Source organism: Saccopteryx leptura, chromosome 5, assembly GCF_036850995.1.
Source record: "Saccopteryx leptura isolate mSacLep1 chromosome 5, mSacLep1_pri_phased_curated, whole genome shotgun sequence".
Classification (NCBI taxonomy): domain Eukaryota; kingdom Metazoa; phylum Chordata; class Mammalia; order Chiroptera; family Emballonuridae; genus Saccopteryx; species Saccopteryx leptura.
This window is the reverse complement of record NC_089507.1, coordinates 206,439,202-206,453,151: the sequence shown is the minus strand read 5'-3', so window position 1 is coordinate 206,453,151 and position 13,950 is coordinate 206,439,202. Positions and strand designations below refer to the sequence as shown.

The window sequence follows — 13,950 nt, the reverse complement described above, 5'->3', positions numbered from 1 at the left end:
AGGTTTTGCACAGCAAAGGAAACCATCAACAAAATGAAAAGACAACTCACTCAGTGGAAGAACATATTCACAAATGATGTATCTGATAAGGGGTTAATATCCAAAATTCATAACGAGCTTATAAAACTCAACACCAAAATGAGAAACAATCCAATTAAAAAGTGGATAATGGGCCTGAAGAGACATTTCTCTAAAGAGGACCTACAGATGGCCAACAGGTATATGAAAAGATGTTCAATGTCATTAATCATCAGAGAAATGCAAATTAAAACCACAGTGACATATCACTTCACACCTGTCAGAATCATTATCATCAATAAGTCAACAACAAGTGCTGGCGAGGATCTGGAGAAAAGGGAGCCCCCCACTGCTGGTGGGGATGCAGACTCGTGCAGCCATTGTGAAAAGCAGTATGAAGTCATCTCAAAAAATTAAAAATGGAACTGCCTTATGACCCAGCGATTCCACTTTTGGGAATATATCCAAAGAAACCTGAAACACTAATTTCAAAAAATATATGTACCCCTATGTTGCAGTGTTATTTACAATAGCCAAGATTTGGAAGCAGCCCAAGTGTCCATCAGTTGATGATTAGACAAAGAAGATGTGGTACATTTACACGATGGAATACTACTCAGCTGTCAAAAGAAAAGAAAAGAAAAAAGGAAATCTTACTTTTGTGACAGCATGGATGGACCTGGAGATTATTATGCTCAGTGAAAGAAGCCAGTTGGAGAAAGACAGTACCATATAATTTCACTCATATGTGGAATCTAATAAACAAAATGAACTAAAAAATGAAATAGAAACAGACTCACCGATACAGAGAACCGACTGACAGCTGTGAGGGGAGGGGTGGGGCGGGGTGAAAAAGGTGGGGAAGAACACTCACAGGCATAGATAACAGAATGGTGATTAGCAGCGCAAAGGGGAGTCAGGGGAGGTAGAAGAGGGTCAAGGGGGATAAACGGTGAAGGAAGGAGACTCGACTTGGGGTGGTGAACACACAATACAATACACAGATGATGTATTACAGAACTGTACACCTGAAACCTATATAATTTTATTAACCAATGAAATTTATGAGCTAATACAGAGTAATTCAATAATTGTACATTTCACAGCCGAGCTTTGTAATCAATTACTGTTTAATAATGATATAAACCCATGTCCTTCCCAGGAGACACTGGGCAATGATAAATTAGATTCTGCACGCACAACAATCTGGCTACATCTCCACACAGGCCTGGTCTCTTCCGAGGAGTAGCTAGCCGAGGCCAGGGGTTAATCCCAGGCTGGTTCCCCTGGCCACGCATGTGGACCCACGTGCACTCATCAGTCAGGCTGTGCTGAGACTGGACTTAATGAGCGCTCACACAAAACATAATCCACAAGACAGATCACCTGGAAGGAAAACCTCACAACCCAACTCAAAGAAACACTGACAATGTATGGGCAACAGAGACGATAATTCACACATTGACCGATCCAGCAAATAGTTATTGAGTGCCTACTACGTGCCGGGCACGGTTCTGCATCAGTGCAATAAACAAAGACACCTGACACCTGCCCCCCTGGAGGAGGAGACTAAAGTGCAATGAACAATAAAGAATGAGCAACATAAACCAGCAAAATTAAACAGGGCTCAACATCAACTGACTCTTAGAAATGAAGATCTGGAATTTATGAGCTAACAGTGTATTAGCGGGCCATAAATGCTAAGAGGAGAAACAAATTTATGAGCTAAGTATTACCCTAAGTTTATATATAAGAAATTCATAAGTAAGGGTTCCAAGAGGAGAAGTAACTTGCTCAAAATCAGAAACTAACTTACATTTGGGATTTTTAATTCAGATTCTTCCTGATTGATGCCCGACCCTGCCCCCCTCTTTTCTACCTCGCACCCTGAACGGGTGGAGGAACGGCCAAGGTTACACCAGCAACTCAGACCTCCTGGATCACTGACGACAGAACAGAAGTTCTTGTCAATAAGCGCCCCCTCCCGCCGTGTCTGTAAGAGACGCTGTAACGCAGGAACGAAGGCTCAGGTTCAAGAACACGCAGTAACTAGACTGGACTATCAGTACGAGGCAGCTACCCATGCTTAAATCTGTACTGGGCTTGAGCAAAATTTCCATTGTAATTCTGATGTGATCAACGATGCCACTGTTTTCACTCTGAAAGGACCTGAAAGCAATCGTGTGGCTCCTTGTCCACTGGAAAGCCATTCTTTGCCTTCACAGGTCTGGCCCGCCATTTGAGAACGCATTATAAATCTGGCTTCTATCAGAACTAAGCACGGTAAAGGGGTGCTGTGGCCGTTGAGACCTCTGTCGCAAACCCCCAGACTCTGCTGATTGATTAGAGTGCTTTCAAAGTGAGCTCCGCGAGTACATTTTTGAATTCTTTTATATTAATTATTAAAAGCAAATTATGTTGTTGAAAGGAAAGCCACAGAAAGGTGGTAATTTAATGAAATCGGTTAGGGAGGCATTCTGGATAAAGTAATTGATTTCAAAAAACGAAAGGCACTTGGGAGGTTTGTCAAATGCATTTAAAGCACTGAAAACTTTGTACTTAGTCACCATGTGTTCCTTGAGATGAAAAGAAAGTGGCTGATGATTGGTACATTCTAGACAAATACGAAGGAAAAGATACATTGTTACATTTATGAAACGGCCTTGCCCGCTGGGGTAGCCATGCCTGACTACACCATTGCTTCATTGCTCTCTATCCATAATCTTTGGTGGGAGAGTTCACACAAGAAAGAGAAAGACATCACCTGAATGCTCTCATTCTCTTAGGCTGCCCCTTTTCAACAGAGGCCAATACTTCCCCTACAACATGGGAAGACATTACAGATTTCAGAATCGCCACTCTATTTAAACACTGAACAATAAAATTCTGTTCTAAGAATGACACCTACCCCTCCAGTCATTCCCAATCTCCCACCCTCAGTAGGAGACGAAAGCATCTTGGTAACAGTAATAGCAGTAGCAGGAAGAGGAGGAATATGACTCACAGAAGCGGTGCTTACTAGTAGTAAACATCCATGACCATTCGGTAGATCCTTGGGAGGTGGAGTGACACTCAGCCGGCCGTGAGTCCACAGACTTTCTTCCTGTGCTAGCACCATAGCCCCGTTTGTCCATAACCTCACAGAGAAGGTCCCGGCGCTGAAAAAACACTGCTGTGACTTATTCCAAGCTTCCACTGGCCATATTCTGACGGCCATATTCATACCAAGGTTAAGCTGGCTCCTGCAACCCCTACTGAGATCTCTACAGCTATTCAGAGCTTGCGGAAGAAGGGTAACTAGTGCTCAAACGGGTAGCTTCAACCACTCACAGTTAAGGAAGCTCAACTGAAAGGTCTGGTGGCCACTGAGGCGTGGAAGTGGTTTTATGTCGGCAAGATTGCAGGCAAGCGTGGCATCACTGGCTGCGATGATTGAAGACCGATTGTTAACACCTGCTTCTTTCTGGCTCCTTATTTGAATGTTCTTGGACCATGAATTGTATTTGAATAAAAAAGATATGTCAAAATCAATGTTTGTTTCTATATCAAATACTGCACGGAAGGTCACAATTTCTACTGATATTAGGTTGAACTGTCTTTTGCTTTTAATAAAACCAGATAGAAAACTAGAATTTGAGAAAACTAAAATTTGGTAGGAGAAACAGTAATACCATTACCAAAGTTAAATCAGGTGAGTAGTTAAGAATAAAATTTGGGCCCTGGCCAGATAGCTCGATCGGTTACAGCATCTTTCCAAAACCCAGAAGTTCAATCCCTAGTCAGGACACACACAGGAACAGATAGATGTTCCTGTCTCTCTCTCTCTTCCTCTCTCTCTCTCTCTCTCTCTAATCAATAAAATAATTTTTAAAAGAATAAAGTTTGGATGCTTTCTCTTTGCTAAAACCAGAGAAAGACCTTTCTGACAGCACCTCTGTCTGTAAATGTTGGAATACCTGGTGACAATCTAAGTATGTATCTCTGCAACAGCTTTAACGCCAGGACAGTGAATGACAGGCACAATCAACATTTTTAATCTAATTTTCATATGTGTATTATGATTCATTTATCTTGCTTTATAATTTTTAGAACTTATCTCTGTAAAAAATAAAATGACCTATGAATATTTTTTAAAAGATTTTATTTATTCATTTTAGAGAGGAGAAAGAGAGACAGAGAAGGGAGAGAGAAGGGGGGAGGAGCAGGAAGCATCAACTCCCATATGTGCCTTGACCAGGCAAGCCCAGGGTTTCGAACTGGCAACCTCAGCATTCCAGGTCAACGTTTTATCCACTACACCACCACAGGTCGGGCATGAATATTTAAATAGGGTTATAACTTAATATCACCCATGGATCTACAAAGTATTATTTTATGCCCTGAAATAAACAGAAGTGATTGCTTATCAATAAAAAAATAAATCTGGCCCTGGCTGGTTGGCTCAGTGGTAGAGCGTCAGCCTGGCATGCAGAAGTCCCGGGTTCGACTCCCGGCCAGGGCACACAGGAGAGGCGCCCATCTGCTGCTCCACCCTTCCCCTTCTCCTTCCTCTCTGTCTCTCTCTTCCCCTCCCGCAGCCGAGGCTCCATTAGAGCAAAGATGGCCCGGGCGCTGGGGATGGCTCCATGGCCTTTGCCTCAGGCGCTAGAATGGCTCTGGTCGCAACAGAGCAATGCCCCGGATGGGCAGAGCATCGCCCCATGGTGGGCGTGCTGGGTGGATCCCAGTCAGGTGCATGCGGGAGTCTGTCTGATTGCCTCCCCGTTTCCAACTTCAGAATGATACAAAAAATAAAAATAAATAAATAAATAAATAAATCCATGGAGTGTAGCTTCCGAGCTGGGTCCCAGAACCCTCGCTGGAAGGAGGGCTGCCCAGGAGAGCCCCTCAACCAGCAGCAGCTGCCCCGCATTCTGCATGAACGAGAAATAGACCTAAGAGTCTGATTTTCATTCCTTCTCCTCACTGCAACAGGAAATGAAATACGCCCAGGGTGAAATACTTGGAGGGGCAGCATTACATATGCTTGTGAGCTACTTCTCCCTCCTTTGGAGTCCTCTGTAATGCTAGATAAGAAAAATTTTGCAGTCACAAAAAGAAAGAGGAAAATTTAAAAAAAAAAAAAAAAAAACAAGTCTGGCGGAGACATCACTCCGAGCCTGCTCCCCGGCCAGCCCCTAGCCACGTCACGGCAGCCACAGGCATCATCCAGAAGGGCTGACATAGCAGAGAGCTCAGGCCATCAACTCAGGCACAACTCAGTGCAGGTGTGGCTCCCTGTGGCAAACGCAGGCCCGGAAAGAGGTTAAAGCATCCGAGGAAGGAAGGGCCACTGACATGTCCTCCAGCGTGGCATTCCACAGAGAGCTTCCCCGTGGGCGGGGAGGGCGTTTGAACCTGAAGAGCCAGGGCCTTGCTCTGTTCTGCCGGCAGGGAGACAGGTTCTGCGCACGCCAGACCTGGGCTAACCTCCACCTCTCACCTGGTTTTGATTGAGTCTTGTATTGATTGATTGATTGATTTTCCCAACTTTCTTCCCACAGATGCCACTCTGAATATTTCTAGCTATGGCTTAATCCTTCCTACTGACAAGCGCCATGACACAATAGGAGCTCAAGAAAGGCTGCCTTCTTTCCACGGCAGGGGCTGGAATGAACGTGGTTCTTTCGAGCACTGAGCATGTAAAGGCAGTGTTAGCTGGATGCAGGAGGAGGATAGAGATGACCTGCTCCACCAAGGCTGAGAAGCAGAGCAAGTCCGGACCAGGGAATCATCTCAGAGGCAGATGAAGACAGCCTGAGGCGCTCCATGGGGCCGCATAGGACCTACTCAACCGGACACTTCCATGGCAGCCATAAAGAGGGACTAATAGATTCAAAAGGGCTCAGAGAAATTTTAATAAGGGAAGACAGAGAAAAATGATCAATTGACGACTGATCTGCATTCAGTCTTCTTTTGGACCAATTGCTGTATTCATCCCCTCAGAGATGACAACATGCAGAGCTTTGAAAGCCTCAAGCTCCTACAACAGATCAGGCACTTCGTTGCTCTCGACAATCTTGAGGTTACCGGCTCACCCTTTCCAGCCTGTCCCAGCACAAACACTACTGGGGGCCCCGAAACGGTCAGGTGGAAAGGTCAGAAGGCAGAGCAGTACCTCCTCAGAATACGGCGCCAAAAGGAAAAGGTCCCACAGTAAGAAAAGACTTCTCTAATAGCAAGAAGTTGAAGAAGGGAGGCAGGTCTTCACCAGGCTCCCCGTTTCTACCACTGCACCTGAATAAATGGGTCTGGGCTTTAAGACCACAGGGGTGCCAAGCCCTTGGCTTCACTAGCCTCCAGGATATCCGAAAGAAAAACAAAAATCAAACTGTAGGTTACCAGCTGCAAGCCCACTCTGGCTGCAGTCCAGGCCTGGCTGGGCTAAGTTTCCCAATAAGGGGGTGGCCTGTACCTAGGACAGATGCCCCAGTGCGTTCTTAAACTAAACATATCATACATAATATATGAGGATAAGGTCCCCTTCGTCATCATTTTAAATATATATCTTTAAACTATATTTATACATAAATGAGTGCTTATATAGACATACACAGAGCACTACAGTATATGTGTGTTTATATCTAGTATGGTTTTCTGACCAGCAGCCCCACAAAGCTGTAAGCTCCACGAGGCTCTCCACGAAGACCCCAGCCCATTTGCTTGTCTTAGTCGCTCCCACCTAGCCCCGAGCCTAGCCACGTCACTCCTAAGTCAGTTCAGTAAACGTCTGAACCTTTGGTTTTAACCACATCATTGATGGCTGCTTCCCCAGGGTTTCCAACAGGCTCCCAGCCTCCCTGGGAGAGGAGGGCAGGCAGAGCTCCGGTCCCTCCTGTCAGGGCCACTCCCCACGACTCTTCGCAGTGTCCCCTGCAAAAGAGCAAGGGGTCTGAATGAAGTTGCCCGCTTCCCCATGCCCTTGGCCACAGGGGGCTGCATCTTGTTCTAATTTGCACAACCACATAGTCACATATTTGCACAACCACATAGTTACATATTTGCACAACCACATAGTTACTGAGCCCTGCCCTCCCATACCCTTTCTGACGCCATCTTTCTACTCTGATGAGAAAAAGGGACTGATTCTTTGCCAACTTCCTCCCCTCCCCTCACCACCAGGAAGCTAGCTACCGTTAGCTGTTAGCTTCTCCTCTGCCTCCACTTCCCCTTCCCCACTCCAAAGAGTCCCTTTTTTTTTAAGGGATTTTGTGATACAGGATCAGAGAACACAGAAAAAGAGATAGAAACAGAGAGGCAGGAAACAAAAGGAAAGAAACTAAGTTGATCTATGTTACAAAGACTTTACAAATGGGGCAAAGGTAGAAGAGAAAGTTGTAAAATATGTATTTAGATTCCCATTAATAAACAGTCCTTAATAGACATGAGTAAATAATTACATGTTCTTTGAATTATCTTTGTACTCCTAGAACATGATGCCATTCAAACACTGAACCACAGGGGTTTATAAGTTCCTAAGGGTTTTATTTCATTGACCCAGAGACAATGTGAATCCCAGAAATCTAGACAGATCCTGAGGGAAAGCAGAAAAATATTGGGATATGTTGTCTTCTCCCTAACCCCAAACCCCACCCCTGGATTAAAGAACATCACACAGGAGCAGAATTTTTTTTAAGCCTGGTACCAACGCAAAAGTAATTTTTAAAAGCCAAACCTATGGACCTTCTCCCACAGCCATAAGACGAAAGAGAATGTTCAACTACCACAGACATAAATAATGCAATTGTCCCTTCCTGTTTTCTCAATAAACATGGCTTCTGAACAGATCACATCCTGTTCACGGAAGAATAAAGAGAACAAGAGAAAAAACATACAACTTAATTTTCACATATTGCGAACAGAGAAAAAGAACAGCATCAAGAGACTTTGATGTCCTTGGCTTGTTGGCTCAGTGGACAGAGCATTGACCCAGCATATGGACGCCCTGGGTTCAATTCCCAGTCAGGGCATACAAAAGAAGCGACCATCTGCTTCTTCCTCCCACCTTCTCCCCCTTTTCTCTCTCTTCCCCTCCCTCAGCCAGTGGCTCGATTGGCTCAAGTATCAGCCTGAGCACTGAGGATAGCTCAGTTGTCCATGCACGTCAGCCTCAGGCACTAAAAATAGCTTGGATGATTGAAGCATTGATCCCAGATGGGGTTTGCCAGGTGGATCCTGGTTGGGGCACATGCGGGAGTCTGTCTCACTATCTCCCCTCCTCTCACTTAAAAAAGAATAATTCAAAAAGAGACTTTGGAGGCAGACACCTCTGAAAACAATCTACTACAGGATCCAGAAGAAAATTTCAAAAATCTGTCATGCTTTTTATCTTATTCATGCCAAAATTAGCAATAATACCTCTATCCCTGCTTCCACTGCCTTCTTCTTGTTCCACGGCAGACCTGCTTTTTTCCAGTCTTATATAGATGTTAGTACAATGACTTTTAGATTCCTTTCACTTTTAGAATTTTCTAATTGTTCTATAATGATTATGCATTACTTCTATAATAATTTTAAAAGCTGACTTGACAGGAAATAACACCATTTCCCTTAACCAAATATAAGTTTTCTTTTAAGAAATGATTCATTTTCTATTTAAAATATCCTTTGTCTTGTCAAAGAATTAGGGCTCAAAGAAACATTTAAGCCTAGATGAATTCAGAAGTGATTTATTTAGTCAAGCTTTTATTTGTTAAACAAAGCCACCATAATACTAATAACAGATTTTGGCAAAGACTAGAGAGAAAGGGGAAAAAAAAGACTTGAAATCAATCTAACTTATGAACATAAACAAGAATCCTAATTAAGCACTTAGCAAACAGAAACTAGGAAAGCATTTTTTAAAATATCACACCATGTCCTAATAGAGTTCATCCCTAAGAACAGAGGCCCATTAAAAATAATCACCATGTTAATACATTAAAAAGCAAACATTTTAACTCCACAGATACTAAGAAAGCATTTAATCAAATTCCTCATTTATGCCGGAGTTAATAAGGGGGAAAAAAAGAAACATGATAAATTAAAACAGAACTCTTGTTTAACTTAATAAAAAATAAAATTTTTAAAATTTTTTAAAAATAAATTTAAAAACACACCACCACCACCACACCACAAAAAGCAGTCAGCAAAGTGCATAAGAGAGAACTCCTGGAAGTGTTCCCATTAGAGAAAGGGAAAGACAAGGACGTTCATTATCACCACCATTGCTTCACATGGTAATGTAAGCGCCATTCAATGCAAAAAGAACAAAATCAGCAGTGCATATTGGAAAAGAGATTCATTATTTGTAGCTGATAGTATACTTGAAAAATCAAAAAAGACTCAACTGGAAAACAAATAGAAAAAAAATAAGAGATAGCAGTAAGAGACCTCAATGAAAAAACAAACATTTAAAAAATCAAAAGCTTTTTACACCAAGAATAACTGTATTTTAAAAATGGGGGGAAAGAGATTTCTCAAGAGAATAAAAATAAACAAAGTAAATATTTAAGAATGGATTTTACACAAACATACAAAACCCTGGAAGGTTTTACTAGAGGATAAAAAGGAATGACTGGATTTGTCATATCCAATTGTGTGCTGTTGTGGAGGTAATTCCAATCAGAAATGCCAATTTACGAACCTGGACAACATGACTCCAAAATTCATCCGGAAGAACGAACTCAGCGAGAATAGTCAGGAAATTTTTTTTTTAAATCTGAAAATGTAATTACTTTAAGGATTTGGGGTGACTTAGCCTGCCTGATGGTAAAACATATTATGTTTTAGTGCAGGAGACGTAGAAATACAACAGAATAGGATACCCAGACATAGATGCAAGTTTATATGGAAATTTAATATAAGATTTTTTTTAAGGCATTTCAAATCAGTAAGGGGAATAGGGAGGATTCAATAAATGATGTTAGGACAACTAGCTAGTCATTTGGAAAACCTAGATCAAAAGAATATATAATGAAAGCTGGAGGAAGAGGTATTTTATCATCTTGGGTTGGATAATGCAGTTCTTAACATCAAACCAAATCCAGAAACTGTGAAAAAACAAATGACTATTTTGATTACATAAAAAAACAAACCATGCAGAAAGATGCGGCATAAATACAGTGTAAATGCAACTGTTTACAGCAGGGAGGGGAGCATCAACTAGACAGGGGACCAGGGGAGGACTCTGAAAATGCGGGGTATGTTGGAAATGTTGGTTCGCCTGGACGATGGCTGTATGGGTGTATTCAGATGTAAAATTCATTGAGCTGTACAGTTTAGATCTGTGCATGTTACCAGATGTAAGTTATGCCTCAATAAAAAAATAATAATAAAGGAAATAAATCAAGCATTTATCCTGTCTTTTCTGTAAAGACTATATAATTCAGGGTAAGCAAAGACTTAATGAGGAAGAATTCTTCACAGAAAAGTTACAGTTAATGAATGCAAGAAAAACAAAAGAATTAGAAAATCACCGCTTTGCAATATCTAATGAAAGAATTGAGCTAGAAAATGTCTATCAACGGCTGTTAAAGCCATTACGGTAGTGGGTCTCAAACTCTAGCAGGCATCAGAATCACTTGGTGTGCTGGTTAACTTGATTGGCCACAGGGTGCTTAGATATTTGGTCAAACATTATTCTGGGTGTTTCAGTGAGGTGTTTTAGGAAGAGGCTACCATTATTAAATCAGTAGGTTGAGTAAAGCAGATTGCCTCCACAGTGTGAGTGGGCCTCATCTAATCGGTTGAGAGCCCGCCGAGAACAAAAGGTTGACCTGCCTCCCGCCCCAAGCAGGAGGAATTTGCACTGTCTGCTCTTCCTGGTTCTACAGCATAGCTGTGAGCTTCATCTGCAACATCGGCTCTTGGACTGGGACTGTGGCATCAGCGCTTGGCAAAATCTACTCTGCAGATTTTGGACTTGCCAGGTTCCCTAATCTCATAAGTCAATTCCCTATCATAAATCAGTCGATCCATAGCTCTCTAGATAGATGATAAATAGATAGAGATACGGATATAGATAAATATATGTATAATGTTCCATTTCTCTGGAGAACTCTTATGCACCTGGAGAACTTGAACTGTTCAAACCATGAACTGTTGGGTCCTTACCCCTCGGGTTGCTGATGCGGATGTGAAGTGGGGCACAGAATGAGCATTTCTCACAAGCTCTCAGATGATGGTGGTGCTGCTACTTCAGGGACCACACTTTGAAAACTAATGAACTAGACCAATGGCTGATGGGGAAATTCCGAATGGATAAATCAGGCTGACACCACCTAAACTTACTGATCGATCTGAACTTCAGTTTATAGGAAATGAGGCAATAGAGGAGCAAGACATAGAACACCATAAAGGTGCAGTCGGCCAAATCCAGTGTATGGGAAGATCAACAGGAAAAAAAAAATGACCCAGAGTCTTCAGCAAATAAATGCCATGAAGAAAAGCGGAAGGGGAACTACTGAGAAGTTAAAGAAATGTTGGTGATATTAAAGAATTATCATCAGTATTACTGGGTGTGGCAATAGAATTATGCATATACTTTTATTTAAGTTTTTATTGATTGATTTTAGAGAGAGCAGAGCGGGGGTGGGGGGAGGAGTGGGAAGCATCAACTCATAGTAGTTGCTTCCCATCTGTGCCTTGACCAGGCAAGCCCAGGGCTTCAAACCTGCGACCTCAGCGTTCCAGGTCGATGCTTTTATCTCCTCTGCCAGCATAGGTCAGGCTCTGCATACTTTCTGAAATCCTGACCTGTTAGATCAGGGCTGCTTAGCTTCAGCACTGTTGACGCTTTGACCCAGGTAACTCTTTGTTTTGGAGAGCTGTTCCGTGCATTGTAGGATGTGTAGCAGTACCCCTGGCCTCTCTCTGCAAGATGCCAATAGCCACCACCACCACCCCCAGTTGTGAAAACCAAAACCATCTGAGACACTGCCACATGTCCCCTGGAGGGCAAAATTGCTCCCAGTAGAGAACCAGCGAGCGTGTTAGGGGTACCTTCTGAAGACTCTGCAAGGGAAGTGATATGGCTGGAGGTTTTGTCTTAAAATAATCTCAAGAAATGGCCCTGGCCAGTTGGCTCAGTGGTAGAGCGTCGGCCTGGCATGCGGGGGACCCAGGTTCGATTCCCGGCCAGGGCACACAGGAGAAGCACCCATTTGCTTCTCCACCCCCCCTCCTTCCTCTCTCTCTCTTCCCCTCCCGCAGCCGAGGCTCCATTGGAGCAAAGATGGCCCGGGCGCTGGGGATGGCTCCTTGGCCTCTGCCCCAGGCGCTAGAGTGGCTCTGGTCGCGGCAAAGCGACGCCCCGGAGGGGTAGAGCATCGCCCCCTGGTGGGCAGAGCATCGCCCCTGGTGGGCGTGCCGGGTGGATCCCGGTCAGGCGCATGCGGGAGTCTGTCTGACTGTCTCTCCCCGTTTCCAGCTTCAGAAAAGAAGAAAAAAAAAAACAAAAAAACGATGAGGAGTGGGTGGGATGAGGAGTCACTAGATTGGCAATATGGTGACAACTGTCGAAGCCGGGTAGTGAGTACACGGTGGTACTGGTCTAGTCCCTGTGCTTTAATATATGTTTGAACACCTCTGATGAAAAGTTTTTACCAAAACACATGCACACAGCTAAAGTAATACTGCAGAAACACATTTCTGACAAACGTCCGTGATATCAGGTGGGGAAAGAGAACAGATCACCAGGTACCGTGTACATTGTGCTGCCACTATGATAAAAAAGAGAGACAAAAAAAAATACTCGGAGAGGATATGAGTCAAAACATTTACATTAATGGGCTCTAGGTGGTGAAACTGTAGGTAATAATTCTCTTCTTCCAATCTGCAGTCGTCAAAGCTTCCCACATAAACACATATATATTATTTGATGTGAACAAAGACTAATAAAGAAGGAATTGCTATAGAGAGACACAATATGGGCAAGAAAGGGAACAGAAAGACTATTCAAAACAAATATAAAATCTCAGGAAGCACAAAAATCATGGAGCTGTAGAGTGGATGGGCAAAGATACTTCATAGCCCTGTTAAAGCAAATTCATAGACATAACGTGTGTGTGTGTGTGTGTGTGTGTGTGTGTGTGAGAGAGAGAGAGAGAGAGAGAGAGAGAGAGAGAGAGAGAGAGATTCCTGACACTGATCCTAGGCATCTAAATGTCACTTGCTTTCCCATTTCAGAAGGCAGAGTCACATAAAATAAATTTTAGAAAGGCTTCTCTCTAAACAGAGAAAGGTATTCTCCTTGCCAGGCAAAATATTTAACCTAAAGTTTTTAAAATAATCATGTTGGTGCTTAAATCCAAGTGGAAAACTCAGCTATTAAGCTAGACTCATGCCCCAAAGATTTTTGAGTATCAGAGGTTTTGCTCTTCTGCTTTTCAATGCGAAATACAAATTATTTGCTATTTAATCACTAGTGGCTTTGGCTCACCTGAGTGGCTGCAGCCTGACTTTGGCATAAGTAATTAACAGTGAGCCAGAGCTCCCGATGTTATGATTCCTTCTGCAGTACCTGGCCCAAATTTCAGTTCCCTTTCTGTCTTCAGCCTTCCCATGATCTGCTATAAGATCATCTCCACTTTCATGGTCGTTGCCTCCTACCATAAGGTGGAGCTCATAACAACAGAGACTTAGCCTACAACGCTGTGCCCCTAGTGCCTAGAACAGGGCTTGGTGAATAGTAGGCGTTAATTGCTTAAAAAAAAATGATTCAATCTGTTTCCAGCATTCTTGGGAAACATCCATGATTTCCGGGTCTACCAAAAGCCCTGAATTATCAGCAGTCTCAGATTCCATTAATATGCTGGCCACCCCCACTTCAGGTAGATTAATGAAGATGTTAACATATACCCACCCCAAACTATGTCCACACACACACACACACACACACACACATACACACAC

At 43.1% G+C, this 13,950-nt stretch overlaps 1 protein-coding gene and 1 pseudogene across 13 annotated transcripts in view; one reads left to right on the top strand and one right to left on the bottom strand.

Moving 5' to 3' along the window:
• The window catches only part of PTPRT (protein tyrosine phosphatase receptor type T), a 966,224-nt gene that overhangs the window by 903,114 nt on the left and 49,160 nt on the right, over window positions 1–13,950 (bottom strand). The window lies entirely within an intron of this gene.
• LOC136405662 (ATP synthase subunit g, mitochondrial pseudogene) lies at window positions 169–3,454 on the top strand (annotated as a pseudogene).